Below are 8270 nucleotides of genomic sequence, written 5' to 3'. Positions count from 1 at the left end.
AACTTCAGAAGAGCAAGCGAATATTCCTCTCCAAGGTCAGAAACACCCTGAAAGTCTCACTTTCCAGCTTAAATGAAACTAGGGGAAACATCCTCAAATGCCTTCTTCCCATTGGCGCTCCATGCAGGCTCTCCCTCCTCAGCTCCACAGCCTCCCAGAAGCTCTGAGGGTGGAGAGGCGGGGGCCAGCGGGGGCTGGCACGCGCAGGGAGTCGGTGCAGGGGTCGGCAGCTTCTGAGGAGCTTCCGTGGGGCCTGGCCTAGGGCGGACTTCCTGGGAGTGCATGTAGGTGTGGGCGGCTGGTGAAAGGCTGCTGCTTGGAGGCCTCTGCCGGACTGAGTGCCGCTCAGCTGCTTGGGGCCCCTCCTCATCCAGGTTCTGTTGGCTGGGATTGTCGGGGACAGGGCGGGAGGAGGGCATCAGCCAGCACGTGGAGGTGTGTCCTGGCACTAACACCACACGCAGGCAGGCGAGGGCGCCCCGCGGGCAGAGACCATCGATGGAGTGGCTGCAGGCACGTTCTACCACCAGGGTCTTCGGCATTGCCTGTCAGCACAGCCACTAACTTGCATAAAACCCATACATTAACCCGACCATGAATATCAGCACTGCCCACCCCACTCCCGCCACCATCCCAAAGGCCTGAAATAGGCAGGCACAGTGTTCACCAGAAACTGGCAGGGGAGCATCCCAGGGGCACGCCTGCCGGGGAACTGCTTCAAGAGAGTATATATAAGTATCGCGTCTCAGCCTTTTGGCTAAAATTAAGCATGAGAGTAAATATAGGTGAGACAAGTTGCTGCGTGTATTTTGGGAGGCAGCTGCTTGTGGCTCTGCTCCTGGCTCCTGGGGGCTGGGCTGGGGGCTGGGCTGGGGGCTGGCGTGGGTGAAAATGTGGAGACAGTGGGTGAAGGAAGGGAGGGAGTGGGGGCAAGGATGAATGAGTAAGGCAAGCGCTGAACTCTGCTTTGAGGGCAGAGCGGAGGGCACCGATGGCTCCTTCCTGCGGGCACTGGCGCCCCGCTGCTACAGATGAACCCCCAGTCCTGCGCTGCAGCTGGTCCCATCCCCCACAGCTGGGCTCCCATGCTGTGTTCCCCCCCCCCCGCCCCCACCAATAGCCTGAAAATTGTTTTTTACCTGGGAAAAATAGACAGGCGGCCGGGAGATAGAGACACGAGGGCTGGACGGAGGTCTGCGGCCCCTGGTGTTCTGCATGCTGAGCGTGTGTGTGCTCTAGCTGCTGACTATTTCAATGAGACTGAATTCCAGTACCTCATTATTTTTAAAAAATCCTAAGCATACATGGCAAGAAGCTGCATACTGATGCTTGAAACAATGGCTAACATCGCTGAGACTTTAGTGCAAGCACTTGGTCACACCCTGGAGTCCAAAGCCGCAGTCTGCTCGCTCTAGGAACAATGGCAAGGCATGCGTCCACTCCAGGCCAGCCAGGCCACAGTCCGCAACTTCCCACAACAGGCCTGGGGGTGCACCTGCTTCCCACGCCTCTGGGCCAGCCAGCTCCTCCACTGGCCTTGTGGCTAGCTGGGCAGAAACAGTGTTTCACTCGCTGGAACAAAGAGTCACTCACCCTGGGACCCTCCTTGCTGGGCCTTGCTGTTCCCAGGGTCAGAGCCATGGGCACATCTCATCTCCTCTTTACTGGGCCTTGGGTTCATGCTGTTTGTCTTCGTCGGTGTTCTTGGCCTTACAGAGAGACCCAGCCCGGGGTCACAGGGGAGATGGAGAACTGGTTTCCCTGGAGCTGACTGTGCAGGCCTCCCTCCCAGCCCCCATTCTCATGCCCTGCAGTTTCCAGGGTAAAGCCCACACCCCATTTCCCAGGAGCAGAGTGGACTGCAGCAGCCAGCAGCACTGCGGGCTCCACCCAGGCCTCTCCCCAGCTCCTGCACAGCGGGCCATCTTTGGCGTTCGTTGGTTTTGTAGACCCTAGCCTCCAGATGCCCCTTCTGTATGGGGGCCAATCATGCTGGACGAGGGGCCCAAGGCACTCACCCTCTCTTAACCAAACACTTCTGCAAAAAAACCCTTAAGGCCAAAATGGGAGGAACTGAGAACAGAGTTCAAAATTAAATTGGGAGGTAGGCCATGAGGGGACTACAACTCAATCCACAATCTTGGGAGACAAATCCCCTTCTGTTACAGTAGCAACAATGACCTGTCAGAAAGTCTTCTTGGGAACTTGGTTCTGGCAGTTGAGCTATACAGGAAATGTTATCGAGAATGGAGTTTCCAGAAAAGGTAGTGCGGCTCTTCACTTTCTCTCATTTCTTCCTGCAAGACTGTGATGCAGGGGGCAGAGCAGCCATTTTGGCACAATGAGATAAAAGCCTCCCAGGTCTGCGATGATTTTCTGACGCACTACACAACCTAAAAAAATTAAAAAGATAAATGTTATTTAAATTAGTGGTGCCCAGCCAGGAACAATGTCCCACCTAATTAGAAATATGCAATGAATGGAGACATGAGGGAAGGTCCTGGTGAGGGGGGAAGGGGGGAGGGAGTCAGGGAAGGTGACTAGCTTCATGTAGGAGCCGGATGTCCCTGAGAGTGAAGGGACACAGAACAGAGATGCTGCTGAGGTGGGGAGACCTTGACTTGCCTCACTATTGACACATTCTTGATACGTGAACCCCCAACTGATTGGCCAGGAGCACAGAGCCAGGTTGTTTGGCCAGCTCTCCCAGGCACCCAGCCTCCGCCCCCCTCTCTCCCCCCAAGTCTGTTCTATTCTTTTCCCTCTGCCAAGCACAACATCCCTGCCTCTCTGGACTAACTGTCTGTAGAAATTAATTTGTCTCTCTGACTCCACATCCCTGTTTCTGTACAAACCGAACGGACTGGCTCCAGAGTCAGGCACCCACTCTGCTTCCTGGGGCGAACAAGTCACACCGCAGCACTGCGGGGTCTCTGGGAGTGGCCGTGGGAGAGGCTGGGAAAAGGAATTTTTCTAAAAACGAGGTCCCTGGCTGGGAAGGTGGCCCAAAGGGGGCACGGCGGCAGGAAGGACCTTCCTTGGGGTGTCTGCTTCCCAGCCCTGGTTCAGGGCCTGTGGACAGTGAGTGCTCAATACACAAGGTTAAGAGGATGACACGTTATAACCCTGGGCTAAGCCACCCTGTAATTTGTTTTGGGGGGTCCCATGGCCCTAAGATGGATAGAAAAAGCTCATTTTTCTGTCAATCTCTGTATATTTATCCCAATAGGTATCAGGTGGGAGACACCTCAAGCCACACCTACCCCAGCTCTGTTTCCTGTTTTGCTTGTCTAGGTTTCCAGAATCCTTCAACACCTGCAGTGCACACGTTGATACTCACTGAACTTCACTTCTTAGACAAATGTTTGACTCCGTAGCTTGCCAGTGGACGCCATGCAAGGGTAGATGGACATATACTGAGCAGATTATCTGAAAACAGCTGCCCTACCATTTGGAGCGCCCTAGACTCAGCCCTTCACAGCTGGGAGCTCTGTGAGGACTGTTTAGGAAGCCCTGACCTGCCCCATGTCCACCTCCCTTCCACCGTTCCCAAAGGCCCTGCCGACACTCTGCTGCTAGCTGGCTGACTGGTTGACTTTGTGAAATAGTTGGGCCAAAGGCGCTCCCCGGCCAGGCCAAGCGCTTCCTGCCCCAGCCCTCGCTTGTGTTTGTACTGTAACGGGAACCTTCCGTGTCTTGGGACAACTGGCGGGGGCGCTTCCTTCATCACACAGTTCAGTGTGGCAGAGAACTTGAACTGAGGGGGCGTTTCCAAAAAACCCTGAACCCAATCCTGTGGCACCCATTTCACTGGTGGCGTCCGTGACCAGCCTCGCAAAGACCCTGAAAATGGGGTCATGGGATCGGAAGACCAGGAGGCCACACAGAAAGCAGAGAGGAGACCGCAGCCATTTGCCCTGCCCAACCTCCCCACCCTTCCTTGGGACAGACTCCAGGAAGCATCAGCCAAAAATAGGCCGGGTTGTGTGCTGCTTCCTTCCTTCCTGCCAAGGCAACAGCAATGCCGGGGAGGGTTCCCCAATTTCCTCTTCCTAATTAACTGTGGGTCCTCCAGATACAACGCCGTCTCGTGAAGGAAACCCTCCCTAGAAACCTGTCCACCAGGGCAGGAAGGGGCTAGGATTTGGCTTCTGACCCTACTCCTTGGCCGACCTGTGGCTCTCCAGGATCGGTCACTCTCTGGGGGCTGCCTGCACCATCCGCCCCCTGCCCGGTGGACCTCTCTCCAGTGCCATGCGCTGGCGTGCATGCCCACAGGTGATGAATTTAGTGTCACGGTCCTCTCTCAGTTGTCTGGCAGGCTCCCTTCTTTCCTGTGCCATCTTGATGAGCTAGGTGACAACAGCCCTTAGAAGAAAGGCCCTGCGCACCCTAGCAGCCCCGGAAGAGACCACAGCATCAATTTCCGGGTGGCAGAAGACAAGCCCCGCCTCCCGCGGTCCTGTGGACTGCCGCTGGAGGAACTGAGTGTCCGTCCGGAGACTTGCTGCGGTGACAGGGAAGGGCACACAGCGCTCAGGAGTGCCAGAACACACTGGCCAAGCTGTCGCTTCCCTGCCTCCAGGGGCTGGAGCCCACCTGGCCACAGGGCTCTTCCCAGAGCCCACCCCTCGGCCCTGGGAGGAAATCTACCCTCTTCCCGTTTCTCCAGCGTTTGTTGGCGAAACCTGCCCCTGAGAGGAGCAGGACAGATTCCCACCAGGCTGGGACCCAACTCTGCTTTCTTTAGAAATATCTGTGTTGACAGGATTTTGACGACTATGTACATTAGCACCAGCCCTATGCTGTTCCATTCACTGCTGTGGCTCAACTTCCCAAAGCTGTAGAATCCGGCTAGCAAATAAAACAAACGAATTCCAGAAGGCGCGATACTGCCATGTCAACATGAGTGCTGGTGGGAGTCCCGGCTGCCCAGCTAACCTGCCTGGGAACAGCGAAAGACGGCCCACGTGCTTGCTTGGGCCCCTGCACCTACGCAGGAGACCTGCAGGATAGGGGCTTCCCCACGGCCATTGTGGCCACTGGGATGTGAGCCAGCACACGGAAGATCTCCCCCTCTCTGTGCGTGGCTCTCCCTTTCTCTTTGTCCTTCTGCCTTTCAAGTAAATGAAATGTATCTTAACAGTAAAACAAAACGCAGTTGGCCTCTGTCCTGCCTCCCCACACCGTCCTTGCAGTGTCTGTAAGTGTGGCTCATTCACCTGCCACAGAATTTTGCCAAAACCCAAGTAAGAATGTCAAAAACATGACGAGCCAGAATTCCTGAAGCTTCTACAGCACCTTCCACAGCGGGCTCCGGCCTGTGCCGTTCCTCCCCAGTAGCTCAGGGCTCTGCGGGGCTGGGGCGGGAGGAGGGAGACGCAAGAGAGGGCAGTGGAGTGTCAGCGGGGAGGCAGGAAAGGCCCGGGGTCCAGCTGCAGGTGTCTGCTGGGCTCTGTGGGCGGGTGCAGCCCTCTGCGTGCTGCGTGGGACTCAGGAATGAAGGGTGGGCACCAGCAGCTGCTCCGTGGAGCAGCAAAGGGAACGTTTTTCAGAGTAAGAGATGTTTCCAGAGCTGCTAGCCTGAGAAGACCACCTCACTGACTGTTTACATTTCTTGCAGACCGAAAGACATCCAAGCCTTTCATAAAATGGTGGTAAAGCATGGCAAGGCTGAGGTTTCTGGTGAAAGCTACAAAGGCTTTAAATAACTTGCTAATTAATTATTCAGAGAAGCAGTCTTCCTCTAGGCATGGAGGACCGGAATCACAGGAAGAAAACCCAAGGTGTGGGGACAGGATGTAAAGGCCCACCAGCTCTCATGGGGAGCCGTGGGGTCGGCATGCGTGGCAGCGACACCACGCGGGGAGGAAGCGTGTCCAGGACATGTGCTGACACTCAGGGAGCCGCAGTGCAGCACACCCAGGGCTCACCTTCGCACCCAGCCGTCCGCTCTGTGACTGACAGGGAACACAAGCCTGGCACCAGGCGTCACCTCCCGCTTGACAAGGACGCCAAGGGGTTTAAACTCCCCCCCCCCCCGCGTGCTGAGGATGGCACACCACGCGTGGAGGGTAAAAGAAAGATGTTTCTAACTAGATTCATTTCCTTTTTGCATTTTCCGGAGCCTGACTTTCATTTCCCCAAAGTGCACGGCAAGTTGGCATGGGCGCCCCGGCTCAGAAGCTGCGGACGCTTCCTGAGGCTTGGGGCGGCACTGGCAGAACCCGGAAAGCTGAGACTTGCTGGGCAGCTCACTCAGCCTGGTGACCACAGCCTCCAGCGGTGGGGCCGACGGTGGGGTGTGCGCTGGGCCAAGGGCAGAACGGGACTGTCGGCGTGCGTTCACCTGCGCGTGAGAGGTGGTCCGTGCCCTCCGTTGGCGGCGCAGGGGTGCCGTGCCTGGCTGCAGCCCACGTGAACCAGGAGCAGCTGCATCCCTTCCACTAGTGCCCCGGTTGGCATCGAACATCTAGAGGAAGTAAGCCCTCAGTCTCACCACTGCCCATCATCCTGAGCAAAAGGATGGGCTCAGCAGGAAGGTCTGGCCGAGACAGACTGGCCCAGGCCGGCCCAGGCTGGCCCTACTCGCCTCACTGCCCAGGGCCACCGTAGTAGGTGGATCAGCTGCGTTATACAGAGATGGACATGGTGACAGTGACAAAGGCTTCCTGTAACCCGGCACTGGGAAGCTGTCTCCACCAGAATTAGCAAAACCTCAGTTCTTGATGACTTTGGTCCAAGTGGAAGCAAATAAGGGCCTTGACCCAGTGATAATGATGAATGACTTTTATGAAGTCAATAAACTAGTAGATCTGTTTAAAGCCAACCATTCAGGACCCCCAGAGGCTGATCACACCAACATCCTGGTCCCACAGGCCCAAGGTCGGCTCCTCCCCACTCCACCCCACGCCCTGCCCCAGACAGCCCTCGGTCCCGCCCTCGGTCCCGCCCTCCTGCCCTACCCAGGGAAGCAGAAGAAAGCTACGTTGTGTAGATCTCTCCGTGGTGCACATGGCACGCAAAGAGGAGCCCTGGGCAGTGGCAAAGGGCGGCCCCATCACCCCGAGAAAGCCCCTGCTACCCAGCCCTCACGTCCAGGTCCGTGTTGTCATTACCTCATGTATCAGGAGCTACAGGCACCTGCAACAGCCGGGAACTGGCACTGGGGAGGGCAGCAGGGGGAAGCAACATGTGTGCAGTGGCCCCTAACCACGGAAGGCTGGGTCTCTCAGCCTGGACAGCCATGTCAGCCTGGAGCCTGGGAGGCCTCCGGACTGGGAACCCCTAGCTGCACGTGCCCTACGCCTGCTGCTTCCTGGGACGGAGTCTCTCCACGGCTGCTGATGCACGCACACACATGTGTATATACGAAGTTACAAGCAGCACAGATATATTCACGGAAAACACACACACAATGTAAATAAAGGCATACACCAACACCCAGACACATTCTCCCTCACATAGACGACACCGGGGCCAGGCCTAGGCCTGGAAGTGGTCCGGTGGAGACAATGGGTGGCTTTCTTCTTTTGCTCGCTCTCACTGAGACCTGAAATCCCTGCTGCTGGCTTGCACCCCAGCCCCTTTTCCAGGCAGCAGGAACGCTGAAATAACAATGAACCCCAGGTTCTGAGGACGGCACTTGCCTCTCAACAACGAGCCCACCCTTAGGAAAGCTCCATGGGGCTTGCTAAGTACGAGTGGTACCTGGCCTGTCTTCAAGGAAGAAAGGGAATTAGGCCTTTTCTTTGTTCAGCTTGTGCCTGCAGAGCAGCGGGTCTCGGAAGTGTGGCTTACTGGGAACAAGCCGTGCTCTGGGAAGGGCAGGAGCTTTCTGATGGCGAGCGGGATGCACAGCAGAGGGGAGGACTGTGCACAGGTGCCTCACCTTGACCTGACCGACAGGCACTCCGTCTGCCCTCAGCTGAGGCTCAGGCCTGAGGGCAAAAGCCACGTGGGCACTGAACCAGCAGGTGCAAGAACAGCCACCTGGGGAACAACCCCAGGGAAGATGTCCTGCTGAGGTGGGTTCAGGGACAACACAGGGTTTGGTGTCCAAAGCTGCCAGCTGTGCCAAGTGCTATCAAACCCTCATCGGGCAGCACCAACCTGTCAGCAGTAGTCCAGTATGAAGGTCACACATTTAACAAACTGGTAAGCATGAATATTGCATTTACCAGGCAGCCACTGTGTGCAACTAGCACTTTGTCAAGCTACAGAGTGGAAACATTACTTGTTCAAAGAACAACTTGCAGAAAACTACAGCA

The sequence above is a fragment of the Ochotona princeps genome, chromosome 1 (genome assembly GCF_030435755.1).
Source record: "Ochotona princeps isolate mOchPri1 chromosome 1, mOchPri1.hap1, whole genome shotgun sequence".
Classification (NCBI taxonomy): domain Eukaryota; kingdom Metazoa; phylum Chordata; class Mammalia; order Lagomorpha; family Ochotonidae; genus Ochotona; species Ochotona princeps.
Note: the sequence above shows the minus strand (reverse complement) of the source record.